Consider the following 20,716-nt stretch of genomic DNA (forward strand, 5'->3'; position numbering starts at 1 on the left):
TTGTTGAGCACCCTCAGCAACATTTTAGTCAATGGAAATTAAGGGTGCTTAGCACCTTACAGGATTGAACACATAAATAGAAAGGCCCTGTATGAAGTGAAAGGGATGACAACATAATTCGCTCTAAAACTGCCCTTTTCCACTCTTGAAAAACTAATTGAAAATAGTAAGCCAATTTAGATTGTAAGTAATTGTAATGACTCCTTAACTCCTTCACTGCTGTGTTGCTGTGGCATTTGGTAGTTGTCCTTTCAAGGTCTAAGTTTCACTGGACTAGCAATAGAATGGTATGATGTAGCTGGCACCTTGGCTGCACTGGAAAATTGTGTTTCTCCTGGTACACCTGACTCTTAGGGCAGCCATGAAGCTGTTTACTTCATAAATAAGGAAGATCTTATAGTTAAGGCAGTGGACTGGGACTTGAGAAATCAGGACTCAATTCCTAGCTCTGTCATAGACTTCCTGCATGACTTGGGCAAGTAACTCAGGGTATGTCTGTGCTAGAGCTGGAAGATGTAAATTCCAGCTTGAGGAGACACACTCGAACTAGCATGCTAAACATAGAAGTATAGCTGTGGTGGTGGGAGGGGCCCTAACAACCCATGAGTACAACCCTGTCTGAGACCATAGGTACATGTTCAGGGCACCCATCCCACTCCTGTATCTATACTCTATTTTTAGCATGATTGCTAGAGCAGAGCTAGCACAGGTATGTCTCCTTGAGTTGGAATTCACACCTTCCAGCTCTAGTGTATTCATGTCCTTAATCTTTGTGTCTCAGTTCCCAGATGTACTTTCCTGATCTGTTATCTCTTAAGATTGTAAGAGAGGTTTTCAGATCTCCTTTACAATGTACATGTACTATGCCTAGAACAATGGAACCCCACCTTGGTTGGTGGCTCTTAGGATTTCTATTATACAAATAAATAATGGTAGTACTCCAAGAGTGATAATTTTGCAATATCTGTGTCTCTGCAATCACACTTGATGGAGGAATAATGTGTGAGACTCAGTTTAAAAAACAAAATCAGTTCAAGTAAGAGTTAATCAAATATTTCAACAGAATTGTCTGGAACTTCTTTCTGAAGGTGAAGGAATATTTGACTGAATAGGTCAAATAAAGCATACAAGACAGTGATAAACTTTGTTGTTGTTTACTACCAGCCTTTTGTTTTAGAAGGAAACTTGGAACTTTAGAATTGGATTTTAAAATTTGGCACGAGAAAATTAATTTCAATGTGCTGTTTCTATGTTAGCTCATGTAGGAAATGCCAAAGCATGTTTAAACTTATGTGGAAACTAGAAAAGATTCCAGTAAATTCAGCAAATGTAATATAAATGGCTAGAGGGGCAGCAATTTTGATTGTAAATTGTTGGAAACGAAGGATGTTATGCCAGAAGGTTCAGTAAACCAGTCTAGATGTTGTACTAGATTTGAAATACTCACTAATGGGAAAGGACTCTAGGCCAAATTCAGACCTGATTTTAGTCACAGTTGTGCTCAATTACCTCTTTCCCTGCTCCTGCAGCAAGCTGTCAGGAAAAAAAAAAGGATCCGTGAGAGAGAAAGAGGAAGTGGTAGTCTGCAATGTCCTGTAGGTGGACCAGTCAGAGTGAGGGAGAGAGTAATATCAGTGACAAATGAGTTGGGAAGAAAAGAGTGGGGGAGACCACAACAGAAAGAAAGGAGGTATTGTGGGAAGCATATCAGGGAGGGGAACTGAAGGATAGGGGGCAGATTTGGGCAAAGGGGATTAAAGTAGGGGAAGGGGACATTTCCCCCTGATTTCATAACAAAAGCTCACATGATTTGCTTGTTCTGTGAGTAATGGTATTTGAGGAGCTCAGGATATAATGGTATGCTGCGGAACTCAGCAACTATGATTCAGGGCCCAGTCATGTTATGTGTTCATCTCTCAGCTCCCTTTTTTTTCCCCGGGTTGTTTGTCTTTCGAGCCTGTCTCACTTTCTTAGGCTTGAGGGCATTCTGGGCAGGATTATTTGCAGAACCTCTGTGCATATGTGGAGAGAAATTGTAGTGCTCGAAGCATGAGTCAAGCAGGAAAAGAATTGAGGAGGTGAAATATGACCTCCATTTTACTAAATCTGTCGTGCTCATTAGCTCTGAAAAGAGGTGTGCCCATTTTCTCCTATTAACTGGCTATTCCGTCATTCACATTGTTCTTGGATCGTCTCCCCTTCAAAGAAAAAAGTTTATTGTTAATATTTCAAATATATATATACACTGAATGAAACTCTGGCCCTATTGAAATCAATGGTAAAACTCCTATTTACTTCAATTGGACGAGAATTTCACTTGTATATATAAACACTGAATACTGTATGTTTAAAAATAAAAACCCCACACTCCTTTTAACTTCAATAGGAGTAAGACTGAACTCTTAGAATTACAAATTCTAGGTTTTATTGTTTTTATACTGTATGGGGAAAAATGCCTTGAATTACAGGTTTTGGGGGAAAGAAAGTAGAAAAATGTTAGTGATATGCTATGCGTCGCCACTACTTAAATCCCTCGAGTAGTCTCGGTGATTGAGCATATTTTTATTTACAAAACTTAAATGCTTTTGAAAATTCAAATTAAGAGATTTAGAAGGATGTGCTCCTAAATCACTTTAAATGCTTTTGAAAATACCATCCCTATTCCCTTTTGGCTGAACACATCTAACTCCCATTAATGGGAACAGATGTATACATGCTTCAAAGAGAGAGGAGATCTCATAATGTGTATAGAAAAAGGCAGGTGTACAGCACATCACTTTAGAAATATGCAGGTGCATGGGTACATAACAAATGGAGTGAACACATTCTATACTTTCCAAACCGTGGATTAACGATACTAGTACCTAATGTCAATAAGGTTCCCTCTTATTAGCCATTGGATAAAATTACAGTATTTTAAAATGTTTTGTAGCCTTCCACATGAGGTTGTGATTTTTTTTGTCAGATCTCAAACTGGGCAAGGCCATGCTTGATCAATACTTGCTGTTTCAGGGAATTGTGTTGGTGACACATTAGGTGGCACTATTCCCTCTGAGCCAGTGGTAATCCCTTGACACAGCATGGTATTGGAGGCTTTCTGCTGCTGGAAGTGCTGGATAACCAAGGTCCTTTTCATTTCTGGTCACTAAAAATTCTATGGAACATTTCTGATAAGTAGCGCTGTTAACTCTGGTATCAATCAAATATTCCCATTTGGATAATTATATCTTCATGCCATGAAGTTTCAGTTGTGACAAATCACCATTTTTCAAGGAAAAAAGTTTCACTGCAAAATTCCCAATCAGCCCTACTTAGAAATGACTTATAGTGAAAATTGAAGTCCTGATCCTATCTGATGTTTATGCAAATTCCACTGTCTGTCAGTTTGTTGGGCTTTTGTACATATATTGTGTTTCAGAATGCAGCAGGACTTGCATGAGATAGGAAGCTTAGGCATTTGATTAACAAAGGCTCTCATTAGAGAAAATTTAATCAATTAGACTTTGTGGCATGTGCTCTTGCTTCTTATAGAAATACCAGAATAAAACAGCAGGTTTCCTTGAAGGAAAAGCAATGCAAACACAACATCAAAGTCTCATCAGGAAACTTTAAAACTTCAGAATGACAGGAACAGATTACCTGTAATTGCCAACCTGTGGAGGAGAATACAACTGCAGCAACAAAGTACCTCTTACATGCTATCTGCATTTTTGCAAGAAAAGCACATTTTCAGAGTTGAGCTCCATTGAAATAGCTCCCTATGTCTTCATAGGTGGACAACTCCTGCAGTCAGATACTGCCTAGGAAGAAATAACACATTTCACAGTAATGGGAAAACTTAACAAGTTCACTCAGTCAGTATATTACAATATAAAATAGACATGCTTACAATAATGAGTGATGCTGATCAGTGCAGTCTGATGTATGGTAGACAAGTGGCAAGCTGAGATTTGTTCTCCTGCCCCCTCACATTGTGTAAGTCTCATCTACCTGCTAGCTATGGTCCGACACCTATACTGCAAGTTCTTTAGTGCAAGCGCTGTCTTTTGTGACTTGCCTGTACAGTGGCTAGCACAATGGGTCCCTGGTGCTTGATTGGGGTTCCTGGATGCTACTGTAATGGAATGAATACTGAACATTATTTCTAATGCAATCAAATGTGTGTTCACACTGTATTTCTGATTTTTTTTTTGTTAAGCACCTAGTAGCATTCTATTCTGATCAGCATTGAATATATTACTTCCTAATACATCGAGACTTACTGTAACCACTTCATTGTCACCTGCCCCTGTGTTTTAGGTATCTAATATCTAGGGGCCAAGTCCTGATAACAGGTTTTTACAGCAATAGGGGGTAATTGGCAGACAGCTATGTTCCATACCAGGGCAACTAATCCTCAGACTAATCAATCCCAGTGTAGGACTGGGGTAGAGAAACACCATGTTCATTAGCTGGGGAGTAGAGGGAGCTCATGCCAAAAGCCGAAGAATTCTTTGCCTGCTTAAAAAGAGAAAAAAAATCTGGGTCTGAGTTTTGTCTTGCTCTCCCATCTTGTCATTGTGCTAGAGCTCTAAGGATTATCAAGCACTACCTGACTCTAGTTACATCACAAGTGCAACAGAAGCCGGATGGTTCACCCATTTCTGTGGTGTTCTTGGGGAACCAGGTCCTCTGAAGCTCCTGCTGAAGATTGGAGGCAGCAGAATTCCTACTTTATGGCCCACCAGTGGGTCTACTGACTGAAGGAGTGGCTGTCCTGAAGACCCTGGGGAAGCTCTGGAAAGGAACAGCAAGCTCCAGAGGGTGTTGGAAAGAAGAAATGGGAGTCCAGGGGCCATATAGACCTCTATCAAGAAGTTGAGGAAAGTGTCTCTGCCTTTTGATGGCTGGAGGAAAGGAACTGGGAAACACTGGGAAAGAGGTACATGGACCAAGGCGGTGTGCATACCAACCCTCCACATCTACCATGTACATGTGGACAAGGTCTGACATCAGTTAGAACAGAAATCCAACCCCACTCTGATGTCAAGTGAGTTAAGGGTTCTGTGTAAATGCCTTAATATGGCTAAAAGTGTAAACGTACACATCTAGGAACAGAGACTGTTGGCTATACTTACAGAATGAACAAGCAGAAGTAAGTGGTCTGCTTCTTCTATCACTTGCACTGATGTAAATTGGGAGTAACTCCAATGAAGTAAATGACCCTGATTCTCAGCTCCAATTGAGCTGCACTCTGCGGGAGTTCAGGTATGGAGCAATGCTCCACCTTGACAGCTCCCTGATTCTGGGGCTGGCCAGGGGCTATTACAACCTTTAGCATAAATTAAAGTCATCTCAAGTCAGCTTGAAATTACACTCAGCTGCCAGTGGCTCCAAAGGACTGTTCCGTCAGCTAGGAACCGATTTCAGGGGAACCTACTCAAATGAGTAAATGTTACGGATGTGTTTTTGTTTTCAGGACTGAGCCTTAGTTTCACTAGACTTTTTTTTGAGAGCTCAAGATTGTATTAATAGTTGCTGCTCTAATTTGTATCCTTTGTAGGCAGTGAACTTCCTAAACCTGGAAACTTATTTTAAAATAACTGCTTGTTTTGACATTTTCTTTTCAGCTCATCCAGATCCAGCTTTTTTTCACTTTGCTGAATATTTAATAAAATTCAAACAGATGTTGAATACTATGATAGTAACGGTTTGAAAACAAACTTAACTGAGCCGGAAATAGTATAAACAATTGTGGCATCTTTGGTACAGCCACAGAGTTTGCTATCTATGCATTTTACTGCACAGGACAGAAAATGCTCCTCAAAGCTTATTGTATTCATCTTGCATAGTAATAGTCAGTTAATTTATTTAACTGGCTTATTGCTTACAGGACTATGTAGACTTCAAAGTACCCATTCTTGCACACTGAATAGATCTGCAAACCTTTGCTTAATTCTTGTAGGCTCACGGTTGGTATTATTCAGAGAAAACAAACAAACAATGGCAGGGATACTATTTAGAAAATTCCTGACTGTAGACAGAAAATGTTTTACATTATTTTTTCCAAATAGGGAAGAAAATCTAGGAGGATAGAAGGAGTTGGTTTTTGTTCACCCTCTCCCGAACAAATCAAGCCCTTTCCTATTTTAACTGTGCATGTTTAATTTCTGTCTAATCTGTCTACCTACCTCTCTCTTTAGTATCTAACACATGATTAAGACAATAAGATGTTAGCCAAAAAGCCATTTTCAGGAAAAAATATTTTCAGCTTTCAGAGTTGAGTAACTTGGTAGACTAGAAAACTGGCTTAACAGTTGTCAAAATTGAAGATATTTGTTTTCAGGAAAACATTAGCAAAAATGTTATTTTTATTTAGGGATGAGTTCTCTTGTCAAACACGTTATCGCATGAGAATGTAACCCCATGCTCTGGGTGTCCCTAAGCCCGACGGATGCTGGGACTGGGCAACAGGGAATGGATTGCTTGACAATTGCCATGTTCTGTTCATTTCCTTTGAAGCATCTGGCATTGGAAGACAGGATACTGGGCTAGATGGACCCAGTATGGCCATTCTTATATTCATAATCACAGTGTAATTACACAAATTACCACTTTGTCTTGAGCTCTCAATTGCCTCCTGAGAGTGAAGATATGTGTAGTTTGCTACTCCTCAGCTCCTTTGCTATCCCGCATAAGGACATATGCATGTGTCTGGTTCCATTTGTGTACTATCATGCCAGCTGCCAAATGTCTTTGATGAATGATTTAGGAACAGTCTGGAGGATCTCATTATGAATTTCAATCTTAAGCCCCCGGCATATATTAGCCATGAACATTTTCTGAATATTTACGAATGTATCCCATTAACCAGAAGGAGACGCTGACTTGCAGATGTCTTTCCATACAGAAAAAAAGCCAGCCAGAAGTTTCCATTAACTTTTCTCATTATTTGTGATGCATTTAATATTATACTGTTATATGATGCTCACTTAAAGAAAAGAAAGAACAAACAAGTTTAGATGTAGGTCATTTGTGAAGAGGGAATTGTAGCACTGATGAAGAACCCTTAAATGGAAATGCTACATTTGTGTCATAGTATAACATACCAATGTTGTTGTTGCTCTTTTCCCCTCTAGAGATGAGGATTACTGCAATAGCAAAAGAAAACGTTAAATCTTTCTTATATTCTCTCATTTTTTTCCCTTGGGTATGCCATTTGCTGATGTGATGCACTTTTAGTTCTTCAGCTGTGGATGATATTGCAGGTAGACTACGAAGCTGTATTTTAACCTGATCTCCATTACTATTTAAGATCTTTCAATGTCTGTTAGAAGTTGTCTAGATTTTTTGAAACGGTGGCAGGACTCCGAGCCTTTGAGGAAAAAAACTGCAATGCTGCTGAAGTTCTGCTGACTCATGGTAGGTGTGCTTTGATACACTCAGGATATGAGGCAGGTGTGTGTGTGTGTGTCTCTGCAGAGACACAATGTGAAAAGAACAGAGACTGAGGGGAGTCAAGTTGAATCCTAAAAATGGCTAAACTTGGGGAAGACGCTTAGGCTTACGTTTATGTTCTGTTCATTATTTTGGACTTATCAGGAAAGCAAAATCCTCGGTAAGGGGTTGGTTTAGGTGCTGACTCAGGTTTGGTGTGTGCTGTTGTGTGGGTAGAACTCTTCCCATTTTAATATGTTCTTTTATGTTTCTAGAGCTGGTCAGAATACAGAATTCCTGTCCTAAGGGAAAATCTGACATTTCAACATTTCCCTGTGTCCCAAAGCAGAATGGACAGTTGACATTTTAAATTTTACTGTGGAACAGAAATTCCAACATATTTTGATGTGCAATATTGAAATGACTTTATCAAAACATTTTGATAATGTTGAAACTTTATAATATATATATTTATAATATTTTATAAAATTAAGAGTTGGAATGAAATGAGAAAAATCAAACCACATTACTCCATTTTGATTCAAATTGTTTCAAATGCTGTTTATCAAATTTCATCAAATCAGCCACCATGAAACTCTTGGTTTTTGATGATGCAGCATTTTTCAATAGAAAATTGTTCCTCTGAAATTTATGACTAGCTCTGTGTTTCTGATGTAGTCTATATTGTGTTTTCTATGTTTGCTTTGCCCACTCTTCAATTCTAGGACTCTGATTTAGCCTAGCTTAGCACAAGATGGTACATCTTTCCCTCAGTGTTGTTTAATCTTCTTATTTGGGATTGTAGCAAGGCGGTGTGGCTCCCTGCTGCCTCGGAGAGGGTCGAGCCCCTCCAGACACCAGAGTGGGTGGAGCCAGGAAGCTCTGAGCCCACCTCTCAGAGGGACAGGCGGTGACCCGAAAGTAGAAAGGCGTGACCTCAGAGCTCACTAGAGGACCAGACGCAGCCAGCCTAGCCCATGACTAGGAAAACCCCACAGCCCCAGGTCCACGCCAAGACTGGACTGGACTGCCCTGCGGGCACTATCCAAAGGAGGTACCGGACCTGCCCTGCACCTGCTATCCAGGAGGGTTACCGGACCTGCCCTGCACCTGCTATATAAAGGAGTTACCGGGCCTGCTGCTTGTCCACTGCCCCAAAGAACCCATAGTGCTGGACCTCCCAGAGGACACCGCCATGACCCAGGTACCAGAAGGAGAGGAGTTAGCAAGTAGCTTGGGGACAGCTGACCCTAGTCTGGCTGTAACTCTGCCAGAGCCCATGTCAGTATGTTGCGGTCAGGATCCCCACTAACCCAGCAGCAGGTCGTTTGCTGCTGTTAGGGCCCCAGACTGGGACGCAGTGGAGTGGGTGGGCCTGTGTCCCCCCTGCCACCTAACTTGTGGGTGACAGTCTCCCCCTCTTCCAGGTCCTTGGAGGCCTGGGCTAATTCATATATGCTGTGTTGCTCTGTCGCTGCCTGAGAGCCTGAGCTACTGACTGTTGCTCCGCCCTGACCCAGGGCCTGGCCTGCTAACACCAGGCTATTTGCTCAGCCCCTGCCTGAGGGCCTGAGCTACTGACTATTTGGTACCCGCCCTGACTCAGGGCCCGGGCCTATGATGCTCATTCCAGTTACCGCAAGGACTGCCGAGGGAGACTCCGGTGGCTGGACAAATTCCCCCAAAGTCAACTGTGTGTAATGAGTCGGTGTGGCTCCCCGCTGCCCCAGAGAGGGTCGAGCTCCGGCTAGCCCCTTTACAGGGATATGCAGGTGTACAGCCCATAATATAACTAAGCAGTTTTCTAAAATAAGATCTTCTAGCTGAAAGTCTGAAAATAATTAAAATGCATATTCAGTCGAGCATTTCATGCCAAGAATAACAGTTCATCAGGAGCACTTCACTGTAGAACAATCGATATTCACAATATTTGTTAATTGCTCTCCCTCTCAATTTCACTTACAAAGCAATTTGTTTGGCCCAAATCCAGGTTTTGACTAGAAATTCCATCCCTGACCTGAGAAACCATCCTGATGAAATTTTTCATTGAAACCAATACATTCCAGGGAAACATTTAAGTTTTGACCAAACAGCATTTTTCTACAGCAAAAAGTTTTGCAGAAATTCTTTTGACCAGATCTACAATACCATAGTAAGGTATTAAAAAGATAAATTACCCCTAAAGTAAAAAAAAGTGGGGAATAGAAACCAGACGATCGGACTCCCTAGACTACACAACATGCATGTAATTCCCTTCTAAAGCACAGGCCTAAATAAGGTAAGGATAACTTTTCAGGACTGAGCATATAGAGGTCTAAAGCTTACTCTTCACTAATGGAATTCAGAAGGATGCCTAATGACCAAAATTATTAATTTTTATTATAATAGTGGCCAGCAGCCCCAATCAGATTGGGGCTCCACTGTGTTCAGTGCATGGCAAACACATAATAGTCTCTGCCTTAAGAAACACACAAACTGAAGATGTAACATGTGGTTGTTGCACATAGCCGAAGAAGAAAATACTAAGGCAGCAGGAACAAGACCACATGGCTATGTAGACTAGTTATATGCATAGATTGCTGTTTTCAAAATCTTTTTTGTGATGGGAGGAAGAGATTGGTGGAATACATGAAAATTAATAAACTTGACAGTCTTCAGTAATATTACTTGTTTAGCTGTTGCCTGTAGGTGTTTTCTCCTGACATCTTGGTAGAGATGGTTTTGAGATGATCAACTTGGTCTTGAGAAGCGATTTGATGGAGAATAAGTCTTGTGAATTGATTTGGGAGCTCATACCATGCATGGGGGCAACATGGAAGAAGGTAGAAAGGCAGTGATGGGAAATGGATGGTGAAGAGTATGGTGTTGGCTGAACGGAGATGGCAAGTTACAATTCAATAAGAAAGAAGAGGGTAAGTAGGATGGAGTCAAGTTGTGAGTGGCCTTAAAACAAAAGCTTTGGTCTGATGCATTGCAAAAGGGGGAGCCAGATGAGGGTTTTGGAGAGTGGAAAGATATGTTCAAAATGAGGACCCTGAAAACTGGCTTTAGAAACAGCATTTTGGATGGACTTGTGGTGTAAGTTAGGTGACAGGAAGCAAGTCAGGAGAGGAGCAAGTTACAGTAGAGAAGGTGGGAGATAAGAGCTTGGGGAAGGGTTCTGGCACTGTGGACAGAGAGAGAAGGCAAGATTTTGATAATGTTGTGAAGAAATGGTAAGATATGGATACAGCCTGGATTGGCAGGTCTTAAAGGAGATTGGACTCAAAGTTGATGTCCAGGTAACTCCTGGAATACTGGGAGGAAAAAGGTAGCATTTGTGATAGAATGGCTTTTCAATGGATGGTAAGCCAGGTATAGCCAGTTCTGCCTGGGTTCAGTCTATTAGTATAAGGTAATCCATAGCATTTACCAAAAATGAAGGTGGATAGAACAAATAAAATGAAAAGTGCCCTTTAAAATACAAAATACTTGTTAAAATTGTACTAAGGCTGTGTTTGATTCTAGATAATTCAATTTTGCTGTATGTGGGTTTCTTCTTCTCCGTATATAAACTGGTTCAGACAAAACAAATCCCCAAAATGAAATTGAAAAGCTTCTTGAACTGAACATAAAGTCATATTGGACATAAAGTACCTGTTATACAAAACACTTATTTTAATTTCTTGCAGACAATTCACTGTCAGGCTTACTAGTGTGAAGAGGGTATTTCTGAGAGGGATTTGTGAATTCTGCTATCTTGAAGCTGGCATTTCACTGACTAATATAGAGAAGTGAAGGCAGGCTGATTTATCAAATCGCTTTCAGTAATATTAGAGTTAATAAGACCAGGGGAGAAAGCAAAATAAATTTTTTTGTTGTTCATTCTAAGTAATGCAAGTTATTCTGCAATGTTTATTTTCCCCCTCTTTAGATGTCGACTAGGGTTGCAGGATTCACATTCTCTGATCATTGTTCATAGCAAATAAAGGGATAGCATCATCTTGCTTGCCTTTGAGTTATGTGACTATGCCACGCTGATAAATAAGCATAAAATAATGTGCATTAATTTATAATGGTTTTCCCTTTATTGAGTAATAATGCTTAAGAGCTGTCACAGCAAGTGATCAATGAACCTCAAAAGCTTTGATTCAAACAAGCATCAAAAATTATCAGACACTTATGACATTACTTTTGGATTTTAGAAATCAGACACTGCATAAGGAGGAGACAACATAACACTGGCTGATCCCAATTTAAAAAATAAGGAACAATGAGTATAACTTAAAAATTGGAAACATGTCTATTTGCCTTTTCTAAAAGATTGACAGTCCTTTTGCGTAAAGTTGGCATTAGAGTGAAGAATGAATAGAAAAGTTATAAATACATGAAAGAACTCAATCTACTCTTAATTAACAGCATGAACGTGATTACTCTTGTGGTCTGCGTGATGTTTTGGGATTGAGGAGCTGGGATGGGAGGGTGGCAAAGCACTTTCCTAGGAACACAGATATTGTCATACTGAAACAGACCAATGATCTGTGTAATCCAGATCCTGTCTCCACAAGTGGCCAGGACTAGCAGTCTATACCAGGCAATAACATGGAATAACCACAGAGGAAGTGTCTTCATATCCCACTGAAAATTAAAGGTTGACTTATGCCTGAAGCATGAGGATTTATGTCCCTCTCTAAACTTCTGGGTGTCATATATATATTTTCTTACTATTGTAGCTCTGGATGGTCTTATTAGCCATATAAATCTCCGGCCATTTCTGGAACCCTGCTAAACTCTTGATGACAGTGAGTCCCCTAGCTAATTGTTCACTGCGAGAAGTATTTCCTCCTCTCAGTTTTAAATTTGCTACCTTTTCAGTTTTACTAAATGTTCCCAACTCAGTCTGACTCTGCTTAAGCTTCTGGAAAGATCTCGTTCAAACTGGGTATGCTCAAAGGCTTAACACAGAGTCACTCCCATACTCAAAGTTCATAATTTCATTTGCATGGCCACTTTGTCTAATTGTACCAGCTTGATACATATCCTTACAGTCTGCCCGCTCCATGTTTCAACATCATATAGTCTTTGCAAAGAATGTTATTGGTTTGAAAGAAAAGTTCCAGCTCTGCAACTTTACATGAACTGAAAAGAATTTCGTATGTGATTAAGTCAATAAAGGAAACAGATACAACAGTTCTAAGCCTTGGACCTTCTGTGAGAATAACTTCACATATATGAGGAGTCTAGCCTTCCAGCGGACTACTTAGGAGCACAACGTTAAGCACAGAATCACGCTATTCCAGTCTCCCTTCTTTTCTCTCCTGTTGGTGTGACAAGATTATTGTTGATCACTGGCTCCTGGCACTCCACAGTCCTCAGGATTGGGCTGGCATTGCCTCCTCCTGATGCTCAGGCTGGCATCATTGCCTGCACTTGCAGGCTCCCCAGCCAGCTAACCCCCTCCCCCCCCCCCCCCACACACACACAGAGAAGAACAGCCCTACTAAGCCTCTCCTCTCCTCTCCCTCACTCCCTTAGTTCATACTCCAATTTCACATATATCAGGGAAAATCAAAGTCATTCATAAAAGTCTTTCTATCTTTAGGCAGAATGAAATACTGTGAAGGAATTTGCACTTTATTGGGACCATTCACTGGGGAAAAGGTTATCGAGAAACAGACTGAAACTTTCTGCCATTCAGTTTCCATTCAGGAATATGTTAAAATCAGCCACATGTGTGTCATGAAATTTATTCCACTTAATTACATGAAGCAACATGAAAACATTAGCTTGTTTTTTTTCCAGAAGCATCTTATTTTAAATGTGGCATTTAAACTAGCATTGGCCTGTCCCAGGAATCTGACAGAATTCTAGGAACTAAAATGTACATTTTCTTTTAAATTTTGCTTATACTGCATTAAAATAAAAGGTTATTTTAAAGTGCTGATTCAACTAAATTGCACAACATCCAGAATAATTGCTTCCATTTATATCTTGTTTGATCCCCTGGGTTGCTTACTGTATGCCAAGGATTATGCTCTGCAGAGCAAAAAAAACAAAACATTTAAAAAACAACAACAATAACCTTCTCTTGCCAAAGGTATTCTGTTCAATGGTAGAAGGCATTTCAAGAGGGCCAATTTCAAATAGCTCAGTTGCATTTTAATTGTTGGAAGCAGCAGCTCATTCCAAAGTGTAAAAAAAAAAAAAAAAAAATAGGGATGGGTGAACCAATAGATACAAAATATTACTATGCTGGGATTGGGTAGAACCTTATTGAAGCTAGTGGGCATAACAGCTGCCCTTTATTCAAGATAAATTTAAGAAGCAATTAAACTCATTTTGGAGTAAGATAGCTGAAACAATAGGAGTTGCCACCCAAAACACAGACCACGTGCAAGGCTGATCAGAAATTGAGCTATGTGGGCAGAGGGGTTTTACTGAGGGTTAAATGAAAATAGAGGGGTGGATATTATTTTGATGGAGCTGAGTGTGAGAGAGACAGAAAGCATAAAAACATCACAGAAGCAGATAGTCAGGACCATGGTATTGAACCCAGGTCATCCTTACGTCCTGTGCCATGAACTACTGCCCATGACCAACAGCCTTACTGTTAAAGACCAACAGGCCCATAGCAGCCACATCCTAGGCATCTGATTGGATAGATAGGAAACACTCTCATTGGGTACCTGGACTATACAAAAGCCTCAACAGGAAGAGGAAGCTGTCTAAGCGGCAAGCAATGCTCTGTGACTCAAATGGCCTTGCCTGACTCTTCCCTACCTGACCTGCCTTGCTTGACCTTGCCTTCCTGACCTGACCCATTGGATTGGCTCTTCTGGCTACTGATCCCTCTGAGAACTTTGACCATTGCCCTGGACTGCCACTGGTATGGACTGACCACCTGCACACACTTGACTACTGCTCTGGATTGCCTCCAAACCCCCCTCAGCTATTGGGCATTACACAAAGATGGCCAAAGAAGCAATTGTAACATGACCATGAGAGAGGTGAGAGGGCTTTTTGGGTAGAGAGCTGCCTGGAAAAAGAGGCTTGGAATACTAAGGAAGGACACTGTCTCCTGTTAGATTCATACTGTGTTCATGGAAACACAAAGAATGTACACAAACAGGATTGTAGCAAAGAAACACCTGCCTCCAACTTCTCCTTGTGACTGAAACGACCTGAAAGACTTTGAATATTGGCTAACCAAATGGATTAAAAAGGGTAATATGAACTAATCTTTAAACTTAACTTAAATCAAAACTACAAATTAACTTTTTATTTAATCTGAAAGTATGGATAGCTAGCTCACACCCATGACTTCAATTTTTTGTGAGCATCTGCACTCCACATTTGATAGTGAAAGTGCCTCAGGATGCTTTTCTTTTAATATATCCATCCTGAAAAGAAGCAGGAAGCACTGGAAATCTCATGAGACCGACCAATCTTGCAAAATTTTCAAGCCACTTTTGCAAACCCCAGCAATTTGGGTATTTCATATGGGTATTCAGAACTTTGGCTGTTTGTCCAAACAAAACATCTGACCCTCTTTGAAGTTTGTCCCTAACTACAAAGTTAATAGATTTTTAAGGCCTGAGGGGACCATTATGATCATCTAGTTGGACCTCCTGCATAACACAGGCCAAAGAACCGCAACCAATAATCCTCCATCAAGTCCTCTATGAGTTATAACAATTTGTTTGAAAGAGATCTAGTATTGATTTAAAGACTGCACATGATGGAGAAGGCATCCTGGGTAAGTTGTTTCAGTGGTTTACCCTCATTGTTGAAAGTTTGTGCCTTATTTCAAGTCTGAATGTGGTTAGCTTCAATTTCCAACCATTAGATTTGATCCTACTTTCTGCAAGATGAGGGAACTGTCTTTCCTACATGGGGGCTTGTAGACGATGATCAAGTCAGGAAGCTTGTACCAGAGCAGAGGTTTGAACCCAGGTTCCTAGAATCCTAGGCTAGTGTCCATACTACTGGACCAGTCTTCCAATGCCTATGTTACACTTTCAATAGTAATATTTTCACAAAATTGCACTTGTTAATTTCAGCAGGCCATTGGGACCGATTGTTTAATAACAAATTGCACAGCCCTTTGTCACGTACTATCAGAGGAAAATGCATTAAAGTAACAATAACTGAACTTAGAGAAATACAAAACACTGAAAAATAAGAACCACCCAAAAAAACCCAAAAATGAAGGTGCAACTTACCTGACTTTACAAATGTTTTCAAAACTCTAGCCTACTCTTTTCCCAGAAAACAGGAACTGCAGTTGATTGCAGTCATTTTATCTCCAAATTATCTGATGACAGAACAATATAATTACAATGAAGCAAAGCTTGCAACAAGTCAGATTTTCCTGAGTACATAATTTCTCTCTCCACCCACACACAATTAAGCTATATGCTACAAGGGCTAATTCCTGCTGGTCCAACACACGGACACTCTTACATCATTGAAGTTGTTTTTTTATTATTTTGCAAAGCTGCACCCATTAAACTAAACTAGCTAGCACACCTTAATCAAAGCAGAGCAATCTCTCAGTGGATATTGCCTTGGCATTCTCAGCTGTGACACCAGTTTACTTGTGTGACTCGGGCAAGCAGATGCTAGCCTCTTGGCCCTGTAGCTTATTTGTAACTTAAGAAAACAGATTTCTCTGCCTCTGAAAAAGTTCAGTCCCTCTCTGCACACCTCTAAATTATTCCTGACAGTGACAACACACTCATGCAAACAAATGCAAAATAATTCCTCTTTGTCTGTAGAAGGCACCAGTCTGCACTCATGCCAGATACTCAAGGTATTTAGATGGGCCTCTATTTTTAAAACATGTCTTGGTCAAAGATACTAACAGTAAATTAGGAGCCCCCCTGTGAAGTTCCATTATATTAGACTGCAGGGCCCAAGATTTAACAGCCAATTCTCTGGTTTGCTGCAGCCCCTTCATGATGTCCTGATGGCATAAAGGTACCAAATAGTTGGTAGAAATACTCCAGTGTAGGGGATTCCCTGCTTGGCACAGACATGGTGGAGTAGCTCTATGCCACCCTCTCCTATACCCCTGCAGCTCACCAAGGTGGGTTCTGGGATTAGGGTGGGGGTGTCCTTCCTGAAGGAAAAATTCCCCTACTGGCACTGCTCCCCACTCTATAACCGGGGTGTGAACTCCGCAGTTATTCAGTGGGGGTGAATCAAAATGTGTGCTTGAAATTTTCACATGCTATTTGCCAAGACGTTTTAAATTTACTAAAGTGTTTGGCGAAGTGTAGAGATATCATTTCTTTAAAATTGACAGGTAAGAGTCATCTGGCACTTTAGTTGCTTCCAGACATTCAGATCATAGTTGTAGTGTGTTACAGCTCTAAAATAGTTTATTGATTTTTTTTTTTTTGCTTAGGACTACATATTTGAGCAAAGACTAAGTGTATCTCTCATCACTGTGAGTGTGTGTGATTAATGAATGTTAAAATATTTAATATCTTCATTCCCTTTTCTGATAATCATTGACCTATGACCGATATTACTTATGTTGCATTAGCTATTTACATGAACAATAGCTGGTTACCTTTAGGGAACACATAATCAATAAAACAAATGTGACATACATGTGTGGTGAATGTCACTTCAGACCATAGATATTAATAAACCAAAATGAAAAGCTATTGTGTGCAAATATTTAAGTGGCTTTACAAAATCATTAGCCGTCAGTGAAACTATACAGAAGTCTTTAAACTATTTCAAGTGCTAATATTTAGGGCAAAGGAATGACACTAATTTGAATGAGATTAAGTTTTTACTTATTATGAGGGTTTATGTTAAAAAAAATCTTGCATGAAGCTGTGGGATCAGATCATCATTACATTCAGAGGTTGGTTCATGTTTTAATTAGAAGGCTCATTACAACACTAAAAGTTTAGCACAGCATTTGGAGGTGCTGCTGAAGACTGGAAAGATAAGCATCCAAGGAGTGCTAATCCTTCCAGTGGGATTATTTATATAAAGTTCTGGGATGTGTTTTCCAGATTAGCATCTGAATGTGTCTAGGAAAACCTGGAATGATTGGCCATGAATCTGATCTCACACACCCTGGCTTAAATCTGATGTCCTCCATGAAGTCAGTGAAGTTACATAGGCATAAAACTCAGGTAAGTGGCCTTTTATGCTCAGATCAAAGTATCAGACAGATTTGGGAATAATTCAACTGACCTGGGGAATCTGTCTGTATATGGAAGTGGTGTGAAAGATACTAACTGGGGGAATCAGGCTGGTGTCTGGAAGGGAACTGCAGGGTACTGGTAGAACTTAGAGTGAAGAGGGAGAGTCACAGAGACATTTAGCTTTGGGACAGTGCTTAATTGGATGAATTCTTAGGGAATGGTACATGGAAAGTAGGAATCAATATGGAGTTATTAATTATTGCTAATCTATTTTATTGCAATGTTCAAGATTTTAGAGTTTCTGATTTGATTCAGTAAGTTTGGTTCAAGTCAGTCCAGAGATTTTTTCTTAATTGTTATGACAGTCATTAGTTTCAGCAAGTTGCAATAAACCTCTAATAGTTGTTGTTGTTTTTTTAACCTTGCTGCCTCCATTACTACCCACTCTACAGGTGCATGCCAGGTTCTTCTCATTATTCTCAGACAATACAACAGAAATGTTGATTCTCTGCTGCTGTAAATGTTATTGCCGGAGATCTGATAGCATCTTATTAATACTCAATTTGCTAATCTACAATTCTCACAAAACTCCCAGAACACACAAAGCCTCCTCATTACAAGTCCACCCGGGACCTTATGTGCATACTCAGGCAGTAGCCCCATGCTGCTGCACCTACACTGCTATCTTTAGCAGCTAGCTCAATCATGCCTGTCTGTGCTGCAATCACACCTCCCAGTTGCAGTGCAGACATACCTTCGGAGGTCTTGTCCTGCTTCTCAAGTGTAACTTTCATAGGAGATACTATAGTGAAGTTACAAATCCCCAAACATTATTACAAAATATATTACAGTACATGTCAAGGTTCCTTCCCCACTCTGAACTCTAGGGTACAGATGTGGGGACCTGCATGAAAACCTCCTAAGCTTACTTTTACCAGCTTAGGTTAAAACTTCCCCAAGGTACAAACTATTTTACCCTTGGACTTCCACTGCCACCACCAAACTTTATCTGGGTTCCTGAGAAAACATAGTTTGGATACGTCTTTTGCCCCAAAATCCTCCCAAGCCTTGCACCCCACTTCCTGGGGAAGGTTTGGTAAAAATCCTCACCAATTTGCATAGGTGACCACAGACCCAAACCCTTGGATCTTAGAACAATGAAAAAGCATTCAGTTTCCTTACAAGAAGACTTTTAATAGAAGAAAAAAAGAATCACCTCTGTAAAATCAGGATGGTAAATACCTTACAGGGTAATTAGATTCCAAACATAGAGAATCCCTCTAGGCAAAACCTTAAGTTACAAAAAAGACACACAGACAGGAATATTCATTCTATTCAGCACAGCTATTTTCTCAGCCATTTAAAGAAATCATAATCTAACACATACCTAGCTAGATTACTTACTAAGTTCTAAGACTCCATTCCTGTTCTGTCCTCGGCAAAAACATCACACAGACCCTTTGTTTTTCTCCCTCCTCCCAGCTTTTGAAAGTATCTTGTCTCCTCATTGGTCATTTTGGTCAGGTGCCAGCGAGGTTACCTTTAGCTTCTTAACCCTTTACAGGTGAAAAGATTTTTCCTCTGGCCAGGAGGGATTTTAAAGGTGATTACCCTTCCCTTTATATTTATGACAGTACATTTATTATTATACTACAAAGTCACTGATTGAAAGGTAAATTACACTTGTCAAATAGATGAGCGAAGTATGATACAGTCCATCTTGTGATACCCAAAAAACACACTGGCCTTGAGGTTTTTTGTTTAAATTGTATTTTGTTTGTGCCCATTCAATAATTCTCAAGAGGTCAGTAATTTGCATAGTTTCCCTGATATTAGTGTGAATACAGTAGAAACTTGTTTATTAAGTTCTATGGGGTACGCTCTGGGGACTGATGTCCCAGCACAGCAGTGAATAAAGCTATTGTGGAAATATTGGTGGGGATACTCAGTGTTACAGACCCACAAACTCCTTATGTAGCCTTGACACTTTTTTTGCAACCCATGACTTAATCATGTGGCTTGGCTAGTTTGTATTTGTAACATCATCTGACCAGACGGCAGTCAGAGTTTTCAGGCAAACAGACCATACGTGAGAATCAAATTCACATGAGCAAGTCAAGCAAGATTTTGCTCACAGTTTATGTAAGGGCCTAATCCAAAACCCACTGAAATCAAAGTAAAGAGAATTGACTTTAGAGGGCATTAGATCAGGCCCTAAATCATTGACCCAATAGCCCTCAATGTCCTATGGTACATTTATTTGGCTTTCTGAAAGCTTTCATTATGCACATTATAGACATCCCTTCCCATACTTGCTAACAACAAATCTGCAAAAATTGCTATAAAGTAGCAGATTCAAATAAGAGCGTGATTGTATTAACCTCTCCTGAGGTAGGTTGTAACAGGGTTCACACTGTGCCCCATTGGATTCATCCCCTTGGCCTACTCCTTAAAGACTCGGGGACCCTCCAAGCTGGTGCAACACCCATGCTCTTAGTTGTATGTCTGTTCCCCACCACCAGTATCCCACTATTTACACAGCTTAGCCTCACACCACTGAGCCTGACCTTTCCCTCTTGGTCTCCACCCGCCTTCCTCCCAACCTTATAGCTCCTGCTAACAAGGCTGGCAGGTGTGGTCAGTTACCAGGCAGGTATCAGGCTATCTACCGAGCCCCAGTCCAATCCCCCTGATTGGGGCTGGAGTGACAGGAGCTGATTAAGGCCTCTCTAGCAGCACCCTGCCACATATGTACATATATTACATTAAATAACTCTGGATTGCACACTTTGAAATTCTTAGATTTGTGTAGCACCTTTACTCTGTATTCCAGTAGCATTTTCTATAATACACAGTAACCTGGAGCTGCAAAACTGTAAAATGTACATGTCAGGCCGGCTCTCTACTCTATTTTGTAATATAGATTCATTTATTAAAGAAGAAACTTCAAAAATAAATAAGAACTGACTATGGCTGTTTACTTCAGACCCACTGTCTGCTCTGGCCATTTACTGTAAATGATTTTATGTTGTGCTGGTTTATATAAAATGACCATACAGCTCTGGCTATCTTTGGGGAAAAAAGACACATTCTTAATAAGAAATAGACAATGTCAGCATCTGTCCTGTAAAGTCGACGCTATGATCATAAAG

General features: G+C 40.3%; 1 long non-coding RNA gene across 2 annotated transcripts; it reads right to left on the reverse strand.

Moving 5' to 3' along the window:
• Positions 1 to 1,505: 1,505 nt before the first annotated feature.
• Positions 1,506 to 19,021, reverse strand: LOC122464240. Of its 2 annotated transcripts, XR_006288183.1 has the most exons (5): positions 18,969 to 19,021; positions 15,618 to 15,709; positions 3,890 to 4,114; positions 3,640 to 3,800; positions 1,506 to 2,198 (listed from the first exon to the last, which is right to left on the reverse strand). It is a non-coding gene; the product is annotated as an uncharacterized LOC122464240 (long non-coding RNA). The 2 variants fall into 2 exon arrangements; XR_006288182.1 differs by lacking the exon at positions 3,890 to 4,114.
• Positions 19,022 to 20,716: the final 1,695 nt, after the last annotated feature.

This window comes from Chelonia mydas, chromosome 2, assembly GCF_015237465.2.
Source record: "Chelonia mydas isolate rCheMyd1 chromosome 2, rCheMyd1.pri.v2, whole genome shotgun sequence".
Lineage (NCBI taxonomy): Eukaryota > Metazoa > Chordata > Testudines > Cheloniidae > Chelonia > Chelonia mydas.